General features: G+C 41.1%; 1 protein-coding gene across 1 annotated transcript in view; it reads right to left on the bottom strand.

Moving 5' to 3' along the window:
- LOC131469607 (uncharacterized) overlaps positions 1-16,190 on the bottom strand; it is a 218,414-nt gene that overhangs the window by 101,402 nt on the left and 100,822 nt on the right. The window lies entirely within an intron of this gene.

The following is a 16,190-nucleotide window of genomic DNA, read 5'->3' on the forward strand; positions in this document are numbered from 1 at the left end:
AAGGGTATTATTCATGTCATGGGGACCTAAATCAGTTTACATCATGGGACAAATAGCAAGTCCCAATGACATAAATTATTATATTTTAAGGTAAATATGTATGTTGTATGGTTAGAACGAGGTTAGGCTTAGGTTATTATGGTTAAGGTTAAAGTAAGTCTCCAGGCAAGTAAGTCAAGGAGGTCATGGAAACCAGACTTGCCCCACTGCCCATCACTTACTGTGACTAAGGAATGCCTGTGCATTTTAACATGTCTCACCTGACAGGTGAATGGATTATTGTAGTAAAGGTGTAGTGCTCATTAATACTGATAGAGAGAGAGAGAGAGAGAGAGAGAGAGAGATTTTGTTTTATCGGAAATGTAAATGAAAAGTTTTAGAGGTGAATAATACTGCTCAAACAACATGGCTGGTCTTCAGTTTGACAGGAAAAATGCTTCTTGTTCCCACCCACCACTACACACACACAGTCAGATGTGAGAGTTTTGCATTCAAAGGACTCAACAAACAAATAATAATCACTTATTTTCATGAAGACCAAACAAAAGCAGAATAAAAACATATGAATAAAAAGATTCTAAGGAAGGGAGGATAAAATCGGTAAACCACACACACACACACACACACACGCACACATGTTCGACATTCATGACTTGAGGGGACATTGCATTGACTTACATTCATTTCTTGGAGACTTACTCTAACCTTAACCACAATTACTACTGGCCTAATCCTAATCCTAACCCTAACCCTAACCCTAACCTCAACCTAACCATGAAACATATCTTCACCTTAAAATGTAGTCATTTACGTTATGGGGACTTGCTTTTTGTCCCCACAAGGAGGACAAGTCCCCATAATGTGACTGTGTAAACAGGTTTTGGTCCCCACAACATTAGTAATACCTGGTACACACGCACACACACACACACACACACACACACACACACACACACACACACACACTATCTGAAATGACTCAAACTAATTTGACCCCGGAGAGACTGATTCCTAAAACACTTTCACTAAGGGACAGCGATGTTATCTGGAATCCATAAAGTGTTCCCTGTTAGCACCTAATCAACTCATTTATGGTTAGAGGGAAAAGAAAAGGAAAAACACCCCTCTGGGCTTTGAGCAGACAAGCAGTAAATACAGAGCTTCATTTATCACCGTCACAGCTTTGGGGCACGATTTGACTACAAGCACGAGAAGTGAAAATGAGCGGTGGCTGCACGCTGCAGGACAACAGTGTTATCAAATACAAACACTGATGCACCTGGACACATGCACACACACACTCGCCAAACAATACACATGTAATCATGTGCACTCGCAGACTCTTTTTATCCCTGTCTCCTGGCAACAGTCACTTCCTCAGGATACAGACCAGTTTTGTTTTACTTCAAACACCACCTCTCCCCGAATCCTGCCCTGTCCTGTTTCCTCCTCCGTACCCATCTGTCTCTCTGACTGTCTGTCTCTTAGTGTCTCTTTTTATTTTCCCCTTCCCTCCAAAGAAGTCAGGGACACAAACTAAATCAGGAAGACTGAACAAAGGAACAAGTGACAAGAGGAGAGAACCGCAGAGCTTTCTAATCTGCAGAAAAAAAAATGGGCATGAGCTACCACCATTCCCTACCGCTCACTTCCACCTAGTCAAACCAACAACAGCCATATTTTATGTCCTTACCCCAATACTAACCACAGACTGAACCCCAAATTACTATCTGCCAAGCATGACAATCTCACAAGCCCACCCACAACTCCAGCGATGCCGCTACCTCAAAGCGAGACAAAGACCGACAACTACTACTTTTGGCACATTCAGCACACTGTAATCAACCAGGCCCCGGGCAATTATTTTGTGTGTGTCTGTCTGTGTGTGCGTGTGTGCGTGCATTGCATCTAAGAATGTGCACTGTCCGCATACAGAGAGCGTGTTTTCATTTAAAACAGTTTTAGGTATTCAAAGAGGTGATGAACAAAAGGACGGGTAGTGTTGCTTTCTGGCACAGTGCATATCCTCCCGACGCTCGCCAAAACACTTATCTACCACAGAACCTAATAACATCTGTGTCTCTGGTTAAAATCGTCAGGAACACTCAGGTGATGTGGTAGAAGCTACATGATGTTATTTTTCTTTTTAGGGAGAGCCAAATTCATTGTGATGCAACGACAGATACGGTAGGCAGCGTAGGAAATCAAAGACGAGGAACTGCAGCTGGAAAACAATCAAATCCCATCTAATCAGCTCATCTTCCTGTAGTGTGTCAACAGAGAATGCAAGCACAGTCAGTGCTGTTTGTAGTGTCTTGCCACCGCGCATGCTGCCAGGCCATAATTAAGATGATTTAGGGGCTGTTAAATACAATTAGTCTGTCTGTGCATAAAGCTAGTGTGTGATTGGTCTTAACGTCCTATTATCTAGTGCACATGCACCGATTTAATGTATAGCATTATCATTGTTGTCATCATTAGTGATGTCATCATTGTCATTTGTGTCTACCCCGGCCTGCCCACCCGACCACGGGACAACAACTTGGCAGCAGCAGGTGACCAACAATGAGCCACCTGGCAGGTTTATTCCCTTCTCTGTGCTCATCCTTCAAGTCACCGTGATACGAAGGGGTAAAAACTAATTTAGCAATGGAAGTTACAGTAACTCAAGTCTGTCATATAAGTTGTTAGGTGTCACATTGAGGCGTATACTGTACAGTGTCAACTTGGAACATTTATGTTTATCGGAAGACAATTAGCAACACTGTTTAAAGCAGGTGAATGGGCAAAGGATTTATCTCTCTTGTCATGTCCTATTTTACAGCAGACATATTGACTTGCCACAATAAGGACAAAACTGGGTAAAACAAAAATGAGTGAATGATTTCATTTCACTGCTTCGGGGTCCAGGTATTGTGCATTCTGTCTACCTGTCAAACTGACATTAGCTTATTGGAACGTTTGACAGAAAACAGTCGTCAGGTAAAAGTACAGATGTTACATTTCACTTGTTTGACAAGTCCAAGTGTTTGTTGTGGCCAACACAGACTGAACCACTGAACAACCTGCCAAGGGACACATGTATCTTCTTGTCTATGCACAAATTCAATATCTTAAAACGCCGTCGCAATGACGTCACACTTTTAGACACTTGGGCCAGGGAAGTAAGTCAATATAGTCTTTGTTCACTCCAATAAGCTTTGATCGTCCCATCATCCAGACAAAGCTCCTGAATCAGTTAGTGAAATGTGTTTTCTTCACATTTGAAGGAAAGGATTCACCCAGACGTGGCAGTTTAATTTCCACACCGCTGCGAAGTAAGTGGTGCTGGTAAGCCATTGTCGTTGATTTTAAGTTGAATGCATTATTTAATTCCTAGTCATCTGAGTAGCAGCCAGGTTTTGGTTGACAGGTGCAACAGAAGTATCTGAACGGCCCCTTATACGTTGCATTCCCTTTTTGTGAATGTGCCTGCATGAAGTGGTATGGAGTAAGTTCTTTGAGAGTTTGAGTTAATGAAAAGCACTGTATAAATAAAATGTAATGCTATCATTAAGTGTGCACGCTCCAGCTCCTTTTGCACTTTGCATTCTGCTGGCCTTGCACCTTCATAGAAAACAGGCAATGTGCGTATGAATTTGGAACGTCGACTAATAGCGGGTGAAGATTGAGAAGTCTTTCATTGATTTCCTGGAACGCACTACCAAACACAACTGCATCAGAATGTCCAGGTGCTGTGGCCAAGAACTGTCGTACTTCAGCTATAATGAGGCTTTTGAAGAACTGTGCCACTGAGCTACTCATTACAGATGCAGAAATCCCAATGGTCACTCTGAGAACTGGGAAATGTCTGAGGTGTCTAACATCAGACTTGTCCAACACAGAGTTTAATGCTTTTTACTGACCTTGAGTTACTGGTAAACAGTTTTTCATACCACGACTCAGGGCAGAAGTAAACAAGTGGACAGGATGTTTGATCTGCTCAGTGTTGTTTGTACATTGTGCATACAAATTACTTTTTGAAATGAATAACTTATTATCAGGAAACTAAACTGTCCGCTCAACCTCGATTTCGAGAACCTTCTAGAAGCTTTAATATTCCGCTTGTGTCAGACGCCCACAACTCTCGAGAGGTCGAGCTGACAGCTACAGTCTCGGTGCTAAGGGCTCTTGTAAAACCACAGGGACCTGTCTACACGATATAAAAGGCATCAGCAAGGCCTCTGTAACACTGGTACTGATCCTCTCACAAATAACAAGCATGACCTCGTGCCTCCCAACATGGGATTTCACCACCGAGTCATGGCATTCTGCTCGATAAGTGTTAGTGGGAGAGCCTTGTTCTGTTGTGCATGTGTGATGTGTTGTGTTGTGTTACCTCTGTCAAAGAGCAAAGAAAAGGAAAATCATTCTGCAAACAACAGCATTTTGTTTTTTTTTTTCACACAAGGCAACACGTCTGCACTATTTCAAATCAAGTCCAATGTGTTTCTGCGATACTGAACAGCAGTCATAAATGAGAAGAACAATTACAGTGTGTCAAATTTTAAAAACATCTCAACATATGGTCATTTTTCATAACTTCTCCAGGCCTGGTAAATAAAAACTTAAAATGATTCGACTTTTCCTGTGTGAGAATCATGGTAGTCCATTCATGTCAGGGTGTTTTTCTTTTTCAGTCAGGCAGAGGGGCTGTGTGTGTGTTTTGGCTTGAGCTCCCGGTGAATTTGAGATGAAAAATGAGAAGAGACAGCAGGCTACCTGTTATCACTTTAAATATTTTCTTTCCACATACCCAGAGTTTAACTTCAACAAATGATTGAAAATTAGATTACATACAGCTCATATCGTTTAATTCAATTACTCTTTAGAGACGATGGCCTGAATGTAGCCAACCAGTCGCTTGGCGGTCAAAGTTGTGCAGTTCATGGATTGTGAAAAGCATAACCTACTTTAAATTATTGACAATGATTAAAAGATAACAGTACCAAGTGATTGATGTCACATTATGAATTCCATACGTCCTTAAGTCTTGGTATTGCTCCAAACAAGTGATCAACAGATGTAACTTCACTTACGAGAGCAAACATGGCATTTTGCACAAATCTCGTGGCAGTGCAGACATAACTGTTCTCTTCTTAAAAGTCTAAATGTCCTTGACCACTAGGAAATGACAGGACAGCAGAGACATGAGCGGTGTCCCAATTCAGGGGCTGTACCCTCTGGAGGTTGCATTTGAAGACCTTTCCATTTCAAAGGCAAAAACAGTCTACAAATGTGCCCTTCCATTCCAAAGAATGCAGTTTAAATGTGTGTGGATGCTTCTCGTGCTAACCTAGTCCAAGATGAATTCACTACAAACTAGCTATAGTGCAGTGAATTAAAGTACCTGCAGATGCAATGGTAAAGCTGCTGACACGGACAGGAAGTCCTTGACCTGGTTGTGGCCATTGCATACCAGAAAGAATGTCGTCAAAATTCTTATAGATTCTCTTCCTTTCCCTCCTTCTTTTATCTTGGTTTATGCATGTGGGCAAGGCAGTGAATCAAAGGTACAGTAAAGGTATTTTCTAATAGTTCCTCTGCAGTTATGATCTAAAGCTCAAAAACAGCTGCTTGAAGTAAAAACACACATGAACTGAGCTTCTGAATGGCAGGGACGCTGCTGTGAGAAGACATGTCTCCTCCTGAAGCTTTGTGACAGACACACACAGAGAGAGAGAGAGAGAGAGAGAGAGAGAGAGAGAGAGAGAGAGAGAGGCTGCCTGAACAAGTCAGGACTATGTGGATTAGGAGGAAACTTTTTGTGGGTGTTTCTTGACATGTACTTTCAAGGAGGCGGGCAGGGACATCAGACTTTCCCTGCTCCTCAGGTGAGTCTGCAGAGCTTTCAGAAAGGATGACAACTGTTCACTGCCATCTCACTGCATAGCAGATACTTTCACCTTCCCTCCATCAGTCATGAATGAAAAGCATTACTCTGAAAGAATGCAGTGCGGGAATGTCACCACAGACATGAAGACACAACACTGAGAGATACTGGGAGAAACCCTGAGAAACACAGATCAACATTGTCCAGACATGCCAACCTCTATGCATTTTGCGTAGCAGACACAAGGGTATAGCGGCTTTCAGTTAATCTGTTTAGGTGCATCAGTGCAGCAACCCACGCGCTACAATCTATGAGTCTAACTTTAGCAACATAAGCCTGTGGAGAGCTGGAGAGACGCCAAATTGCAAGTGACGAAATCGATTGTATAGTTTTCCAGGGGAGGGCGGCGCTGAACACCGTTCTAATGCTACATGGACCGGGTTTAAGAATGTAAAATTGTAGTTGTAATTGTGTGTTAATTTTAATAACAGACCTCTAAACTTCTGGATGAAATTTAACATTAATGACGTGACCGTTTTAACGCCACAGCTCAAGAAATGTAACACTAGTAAGATGGTCCTTTTTTAGTCCCGCAGTGAGGAAATGTACAGTTAAACTATAAAGTAGTGAGAGCTGCTGCAATACGTGAGACGCCCATTTCACTCAAGTGCATGTGGCACAGAAATATTCCTACAGAAAAAATACGGGGATTATGATTATGGTTGGTTGCACCACCTCCATTTGTAAGAACAATAACATTGACAATATTTCCCCAGTTGCTACTAAGTTGTCTGATTGTCTGAACTCATCTGACAATGCTTTGATTGTAACAATTATACACGTATGCAAACATATTTATGTGTTGTAAAAATAAACCCTTCTAAATGTTACATACTGGCCTTTTAATGCCCCATCATTACACCAGAACACTGTGGAAATGTTTCTAATAGCTCATGTACCATCTGCTATGAATAATGCCCACACTAGTGTTCACTACACACCAAGCACCGATGCTAATTTTGACCTTGACCTTCCTCACCAAAGCCATTTTGTATTTCCACATGTGTACATGGAACAGATGGGAAACAATCTCAGCTGACATAGGGAGATCACCAGGCACCAGTCCATCATAATGCCACATAGAGACAAACAACCATTCACTCTCACACCTATTTAGAGTGTCTAATTTACCTAATCCCAGATTCCATTCCAATATATTCCAATAGGGCAGCCCGTGGCCAAGTGGAAAGGGAACTTGACTTGTAACCGGAAGGTCGCCGGTTCAAATCCCCACCCGGCCAAAAAGGGTGGGGACCCCTGAGCAAGGTACCCAACTCCCAATGCTCCCCGGGCGCTACTCAGTGTGGCTGCCCACTGCTCCTAATTCTAGGATGGGTCAAAATGCAGAGGAATACTTTCCCTAAGGGGATTAATAAAATGTAACTTATATTGGTATATTCTGCATGGCCAGGAGTTTTGCAGCAAGAAGACCTGGGTTTGCGAAATGGTTGGAACAAGAGTCTTTCTGCATGGAGTTTGTATGTTCCCCCGTTTGTGCTTTGTTTTTCTTCAGATTCTCCAGTTTGAATCCAAAAAAACCAGAATGATTTTGGGATTACGCAAATTGGACACACTAAATTGACCATGTCAGCTGGGATTGGCCGCAGTGCCCCCCGCGACCCTCATGTGGAGGATAAAGCAGTAGAAGATTCACCCCCAATTATACACGTGCGAGTACTGGTGGAACTCAAGCAAGTGTCCGTGGTTGCTGTCTTTTTCGTTGTCTCTATTGACCAAAACAAGAGTGGACCAAGAGAATGGACTTGAACATATCGTGCTACAGCGAGCATGTGCTGTTGGCAAATACGGTACATGCAGACTCAAACTGCGCAGGATCAGCAGAAATGAGTGGATGATATCCCACAGACCGTCTGTGGAAATGCAAAGTATGATCTGGGCCTGAGACAGATCATTTTCAGCTGTCACCTGTCTGTCAGGAAACTGAAATGATTTCAGCGCCAAACTATTCTAAACAGGCAGTGTCCTGCACAGTGAAGTCAGCTGGCAAGTCTTTGCCAAAACAAAGAGCAGCACACACTGTAAAATAATACCACCACTGAAGGAGAGACAGTCCACAGCAGAGGGCCTCCCATCACCTCAGGCTCCTACATGTAATCACAATCTCTGCATGATGGGAACTCTGTGTATGAACAGTAGCATAGGGGCCTCATTCATATGAGTTTAACCACAGAGCACGAGATTGGTGATGACAACACGCCAACCAATCAGAGCAGAGCATCCAACAGGGTTATTAGACGGTTTGTTTTATAGAAGAGGAGTCTCTGGCACTGGTCATGATTCCTGCTAATAAAAAAACATCGGGCGCCTTCACTTTTCTGTTCGGGGCTGACAATGATTTAGGCCCCAAAAACATTCTTCAGTGTGTTTACTTTGCATAGTCAATAAAAACCTGACCTCCGCACAGAGTCATTGGTATGCTTCTCTGAGGGTTTCAATAAGCATGTAAAATATAAACGCTAAATTAGAGATTTTGGTGTGAAATACTTACAGTGTTGGACAAAGATAGTCTCTAAAAGCTTCGAGGAGCACAGAGTGGTGAGTGTGCTACTATACGGAATGAAGCATGGATTGAAAAGTTCTGGGGGTTCTTTGAGTTTTAAGAATCAGAGCCTTGAAGCGAAGCCAAAATTAACACACTCTAATGGTCCATTATTTGCCTAAGTGCTTTAATTTACCATGTTGTTTCATTCAAAGTTGACTGAACAAAGGTCTTTGTCGAGGTTGCTCCATAGCCCCATTCTTTCCAGCGCTATTCTCATGTAAGTGTAAATTGTTACATACTCAGTTTCTGATTAGGAAAAAACCTTGAATTATTTCTTGATTTCTAAAATATTGATCTGGGAGCTCATGAAGAAAATTTGGCCAGATGCAAAATTGGCTACTGTATTAAATATCTGAAAACTTTGCAATCTGGAACTATTTATTTCTTAATCTAACCTGATCCATCAAAATGATTGCACCATTATTAAATGTTTGGCTGCAAAGATGTGGATATAATCAGATAGCACTTACCTTCATGACAAGATGATTTCCATAGTTTAAACCACATCAGGGAATTTCTTTACTTTTATTCTACCTTTAAATCCTTGATATGAAAACCTCATTCAAGGCTAAGCTGGCACATCCTTTCAAGATTAGAAAATGATGGAAATAAAGCATATCCAAAACAAATATAATCATGGGACGATGATTATGAACATTTTTTTCATTTACACTGTGTGTAAAGTGTATGTTTATGGGTCGACAAGCTAATAATGGGGATTAAAACCTGCAGCATATATTCCAAGTCTGACATCTTTGGATCTTAAATATCTCACAGTGTGCGCTAGAGTTTGAAATACTTGCGTGGTTGAAGACAATGCCGTAATGACGGACCTGTAGTTCAGCGTGAGCAGTTTAAATGCTCAAATGGAAATAACATTGAAGATTTTTATTTCGGTAACTTTAAATCTCTGTAGAAACGCAGTAACGCATGATAACAAGTTGACAGACACGCACATTTGCACACACATACTCATTGAGCCTCGCACAAAAAAAACCCTTAACAATCAGTTTTCAGAACAGAAAGAAACACCCAAGGCTCAATAGTTACAACGACACAAAACCAGCGATTCTAGAAATATTACACTCTGACAGGTCTAAAACTAAAAACACACTACAAACAACACCCCGCATCATTAAATACTTCAAACCCAAACCACAGGGATGACAAATGGCACAATAGTGCTCACACACATTTACTACTATTACAACACAGGGTGAGGAGAGTGCCAAAAAGGGAACAGTAACACCACAACAAAAATGGTTGCTAAAAGAACCTACTGTAAATGTATTGAAGCTCGGCTCATTTGCTTAAGTATAATGTATACATCTAAGTTTGTGTAGTAATTAAATGGGAGTTCAAACTTCTTCCAAATTGTTTGCCATGAAAAAAAATAAAAAAGCAGCAAAGTAAATCAGAATGACACGATTGTAGTGGTTTCTTTTCTCCAGCAACACAAATCCAACTGTGCCAAGGTCATGGGTGAGGGCCCAGCATCTGATTTGGATGTGCTGACATTCATTGACTTCTCCTGACCTGCTTCTTTGTTTGCCTCACTCACCAACTCTATCTTTTTCCCTTACCCATTTTTACTCACCAGTTCAATTACTGCCTCTCATCAAGCAGTCTCACCCCCCGGCCACATACTTTACTGTGTGGGAAAGTTAATTGCATGTGAAACAGCAGTTCATGTAAAATACAGATTCAAGGCAGAATAAGGAAAACAATGGGACATTGTTGGATGTCGTGCAGGATCAGCTGGCGGAAGTTGTTACGAACATGCACGCACACGCAAAATAACTGTACATGTACATGCTGTGTCTATTTTTGTGCTGCTTCCATATGGTTCTTTACTGGAAGCACAAGAGAGCTATATTTTATTAATAATGACTGAAGTTCTATTGGCAACATTCAGCTCAGTGCTTTTGGCCATACATTCTCAACACAGCATGGGAGAGAAAGAAATTGGGCAACTGGTATGTTTCAGAGTCTTCAGAGAGTATTTCAGTTGGACCAACTCGAGACACTAAAAGTACATACATTTATCAGGTAAGGCTCACCTCCACGCTAGAAGAATTTAATGAACTCTGTCACTGACATTTATGATTTCTTTGTCCTCACATAACTTCACGTTCTCACACTATGTTGCACAGCTCAACCTTCAGAGCCAAGAGTTTCAGTATACATCGCGCAATAGGTCACTCCATTCACTCATCACTCATCTTAAAGCTATATTTTTCCAGACATGTTTCTCTTTAATAGAGACTTGTGCAAGGGGTAGCTGTAGCAGTGCTGCGGCAGGAGCAAAGGAGGAAAGCAGGTGATAGATATGGAATAATATGGATGATGCACTTCATCATTGTTGACTGTTCCACAGCTTTATTATTGTAACCGTGATATCACAGTTCCGCAGTTGGAGATGTCTCTCGTTTGGAGAAAGGGAGTGAACTACACGTGTGTTTCATTACAACTTCTGCTGACAAACAAGTTTCACGCCATGTTTATGTTCTAATGTGTTCTGGAGCAAAAGACAAAGGAAAACTGTTGACTTGTTTCTGTGTTGTTCGAGACTTCACAGAGATATGTACTCAAAACTTGAAAATAGCACCTCAGTTTCCTTTTAACATAATGTATATGACAATATATCTGTTTCACTCACGGAAACACTGATGCTTCTCAATCATTTTAACAATCCCTCAGACACTTTGGCTGCTAAACCCCTGGTTATTATTTCTGCAAGACAAAATTAAACATTATAACTCAGAATTGACAAACTAAGTCAATATAATTACATTTAAATAAAAACTACGTGCCGACTGGATCAATTCACTGCCTTCAATGTTTGTCTATGAACATGTGCCTTAGCCTTAAAATAACAAAAAGACAAATGAGAGAAGGTTTCAATCTGCCATCGTAGATTTGTCTGTGGGTGTGAGGAGTGAAAGAGTTCAGCGATAATCCCAGAGTATTAGTGTTCTATTTGCTGATCAGGGTAGCAGGGTGCATATGTATTACTCCACTCACAACGCTGTGTTTATCTTTAATGCCGACTAATAAGAAAATCCTTGAGAAAACAAGCAATTTGTCTGAGTCACTGCTGCTAATTCATGCCGGCCACAGAATGCCTGTTTGAACCTCTGACATATTTCTTTTGCATTAGTCAACAGGAAGGAAACCATCGCAGTTACAGGCAACCTAATGGCTGTTTGAGTCTGATTTGATGACTGATATTCAAAGAGTGGAGACAGAGTTTGGGATAGTTTCTCACATCAGGTGTCACCAGGAGGATTTAGGCGTTTCCGGTGCAAATTCATGTGAGATTTCACAAAAATGTCACACTCTCGTGTTTGTCCGTGCCATCAGCGCACAGAAAAGGCTCCACTGATTGTTTTATTTCTGCTGGATTTCCTCTTCTAATCTTTCTGCATGCAGGAGCAGAGCCGCAGGGCAGATGTAGAGACACACACATCTCTAATGATGGGGCGCCCGTTAAACAATACCTTTTCCAGACATCACTCCTCAGCCTGTGTACACCAACGAGCCCTTGAGGACACTTCTCATAGCAGTGGAGCTAAACAAAACTAAAAATACCATGAACAGAAATACAAACTGCATACCAACATCTGCTGTCAAACATGAACGAGTGATGTGAAGTTATGGTCTGTGTTTTGTGAGGGGAAATTCATTGTCAGGATTAATGTTACTTTGATAACTACGATCATGCGAGAAGAAATAAACCGTTGCGTAACCGTCAAATCAGTCTTTAGGTAGTAATGAGGCATTTCATCCACATATCAGCTGTGGCACATTTCTCTCATCAATAAAATAAATTGTCTGGAAAAATGTAATAATCCAGCGTCTGTAGTCGTCACATTACCATAATAAACACGACCGATCCTTTCACTTGGTGTTTTTTTTTTTATAAACGACATGAATCAAACTGTCATTACAGTACTTTCTATTTCACTACTGTTCAACTTTGAATTTATTGTTTGAGGGTTGAGCTTTGAAATAAAGGCTTAATGAACATTTTCTGTAATTTTACAGGACATTACAGACTCAGGGTTTTATCAAAGTGGAAACATGTTTCACCCTAATTAAAATAATTGATTTGATTTGAAGAGAAATCTACTTAATACTTAACATGCGAGGCAATAAAATTGACTGATTTCTTCTTTAACTATTTACAAAACATCAATAAAAAAGGCTTTTCTCCTGGAAATCCTTTTTGGAATTTGGAGTGGACAAGCTGAGGCTTGTGACGAGCTCAGTCCATTTGACTTCGACTCAGCTTTACTCTTAAAAAAAACATTCACTAAGAAAAGAATAATTGTGCTTCAACAGGAGTTGAAAGCCGGGAATAACTGACAGGCTTTGTGAAATCTTCAGTAACAGGAGGTGTTGAGTTAGAACAATTAATCATTTTTAAATCAAAATATGCAATTTGAAACGATACACATAGCAAATCATAAATATATTCTATCAATGTAACATGTGCACATTGGAAACAGTTCATTTCTTTACATTTGAATCCTTGTTTTGATAGAAAGAGGAAGACGAAGGAAGATGAGCAGGTTGAGAACTGCCTGCCCACTTTCAGCTCCACACCCCTTCAAAGCTGTGTTTTCTTTCAGATCATACTCCAAACAAGAAATCTTTCTGCAATACAAATGAGCTGTGTGCCTGCAACGTCTACTTCCACAGATCTCTGAAGTGACAAGAGCATTTCATCGCCATTGCATCACTGTTGGAAGCCACTCCGGAGAGAAACAAAGTGAAATGCAAATAACCACAGCGCATTAAGTTTTCCAAAACACAGCGTGCAGATTGAAAGCATGCATGTGGCCGTGGCCAGACAAACAACAGCACCGCTGTCAGATCCCCGATGTGAGGACTCGGTTTTGCAAACCACCAGAACACAATGAGCTGGACCTCAGCGCGGCCTCGTGGTCGTATGGACAGTAATAGGCCCAGAACCTCACCACAGGTTAAATAAGAGTGTGACCAGACTCTAACCGAGGGATCCCAAAATGTAGATCCCAAAGACACAACCCTGCATTGGTTCTAAACGTGGTGTCAAGGCCGTTCAGCAGAGGACAGCAGTAAATTGTTTTGAGTTTCTGGTACACCTAAGAAAACTACAAAAGAGGGTCACTTGTTGTATTCTCTTTCTGCAACACTGAGGGCTTTTCTTAATTATCCATCCTTTGTAAAATGAGCATGTGCTGGCTCAAGATTTGTAGAAACTGGCAATAGGTGACAAAAATAGTAATCCCTGCTTTTTAAGCCTGTAATCGCTCCATCATCATTGAGAAATACTGAAGGCAGGAGACGTCAGGAGAGTCAGACTATAGCTGAGAGGCACAGTGCCAAGAGGACATCCGGCTGGTGGTGGTAGGGGTGTGGGCTGAGGCTGCATTAAGGACAGACAGGAGACTTGGAGCTGGTCCAAGATATAGTATGAGGCTCTGGACCAGGTCCAAGTCAGCTGGAGAAAAGTAAAGAGTTAAGCCCTGCATTAGATCAACCTGGATCTGTGCAGTCTAGCTGCACTGCTGACAGATTTATCAACCTGGCTTGGAAGAATTGCCGACTGAAATGGCAATATACCTATAACCATCTCCCTCACTCACTGTAAGCTCCTCTCTGCATGAGCTGCTTTACTTTAGTTCTTGTATTTCTCCCACTATTCTATCTTGTCATTTTACTCTTTCACTTCATGTTCATACTATTCTAGCAATAAAAGGTTCCACTTCACCATTTTGTGCTGTTATGGCCCTGAGATGTAGGGCTTGATGAGGGTGTTGTTTAATGTTTTGTGGGGACAGTTTAGCTTTCTTTTCTTTAATGGATCATCTGTCGATGGCGCCGGGGATTCCTCTGCCCTCCTGTGAGTGCTTTTGTTTCTCCAGGCTTCCTGTGGTCCCTGCTACCTGCATGGATGCGCCGTCAAGTCGTCCGATCACCGGGTGCAACAGCAATGTGTTCCTTTTATGGGCTCTGTTGGCTGTGAAGCTGTCACTCACTCCTATAGTATACTAGTATGCTGTAACTAAAGTTAAAAGTGTATATCTGTGTGTATATATGTATTTATTTTTTTATAAATATATACAATTGCTGCATTGTAATCTTATGGGGCAATAGCGCTATTATTATATGAAGTTTTATCTATAAAATACAGGAATTTCCCTTTAACGCACTCCATGTAGCTAGTTTTTTTTAATGAATAAGTCAGGAATATTAGGTTTGGTTTATGAATTATTGCTGCCCACAGCCTTTCTCTGTGCTCTCTGTAACTCAGTTGTTTTTACTTTATGGTCAGTAAACAGTAAACAGCTTTCAGCTATTTAACATCAATAGCCACTAGAACCTTATTCACAACATTAAAACAGTGTGCATCACTGAAAACAATTATGGTGCTGTATATAGAGCTGGCCAATATAATGACCTCAAAATGGGATCACAACAGAATTTAGGACGACAATGATGGCAATCTTTGGACATATTTAACTGATAACAACAGCTGTCAACAAGATTCTGCCTGTTTGTTATGCAGGATATTGAGTGTAGTTTCAATTGCAATGGAAGACAGTGACGTTGGAAGGAAGGAGGAACTGAGCAGAAATCAAGCTGAGGGCAACAAAAGTAATGGTGGATATCAAAGTGTGTTGCTTGTGTTATCCCTCCAACATCAGTACATTGTTGCTGGAAGTGACAAGTGTGTGGAGCTGGTTTACGTCTCGCAAAAAAAAAAAAAAAAGATGAGGAGCAGCCAACCGGGACAGGAAACACAACAAATCTTTTCCATCACCTGAAAAGATACCATGCCAAAAACATAATGAGAGAATGCACTAACACTGGCACATTACAGCACACTGTGTTATGTTTTATGTTTGATGAGGTCATAGGCAAGTGAGCTGTTCTAGAAAGTTCAAGTTGAAGCTGTTGTTGTTGTTGTTGAAACAGGGACAGTGTCCAAGTGCTCCAAGAGTACAAGACCATAAAAGCCACACAAGCCCATGTACCCGTCTCTCTGCATATATACTGAAGTTGAACTAATTAAACTTCTGGTTACTTCAGGCATTAGATTAAAGTATAAGTATTAGATAAAATAGTATGCCACAAAATGATTGACAAAAAAAAATAATAATGGCATGTATAATATCAAGATCTAGTAATATGGGAATATATATATATATATATATATGTATATTTTTAATCATATTAGCCAGCCCTAAGCTCTACACTGGTCCATTATTTTTGAGCATGTCCATAAAACTTTCCATATTCAATAATTCACAATACTGTGGCAGCTGCAGCTTTCCAACTCAACTATTAATTATGAGCCATTTAAATTCAATCAAACTTTGAGCTGCAGCCATAAGATAAAAATGAGAGGAGAGATGGCCTGGAGGAGGCAAAGAGTCCAGAAGTGGGCTGTGCCGCGGGAGTGAGGCGACTGCAGAGCGGCACACCTGTCTGCCTGATTAAGCCATGGACAATGAGACCTCTGTTGCTACCTGTCCACCTGTCTACCAAGTGAGGCCCCTTTGCTCTTTCTCTGCAGCCATTAAATTCCTTACTCCTTACCTTAACTCCCAAACGTTATTGCACCCCAGGGTCTGCTGGTTATTAATAAATACTTCTTGCACACACATTAGTGTAGAAAAAGAACATCAGCATGGAATACAGATC

The sequence above is a fragment of the Solea solea genome, chromosome 12 (assembly GCF_958295425.1).
Source record: "Solea solea chromosome 12, fSolSol10.1, whole genome shotgun sequence".
Lineage (NCBI taxonomy): Eukaryota > Metazoa > Chordata > Actinopteri > Pleuronectiformes > Soleidae > Solea > Solea solea.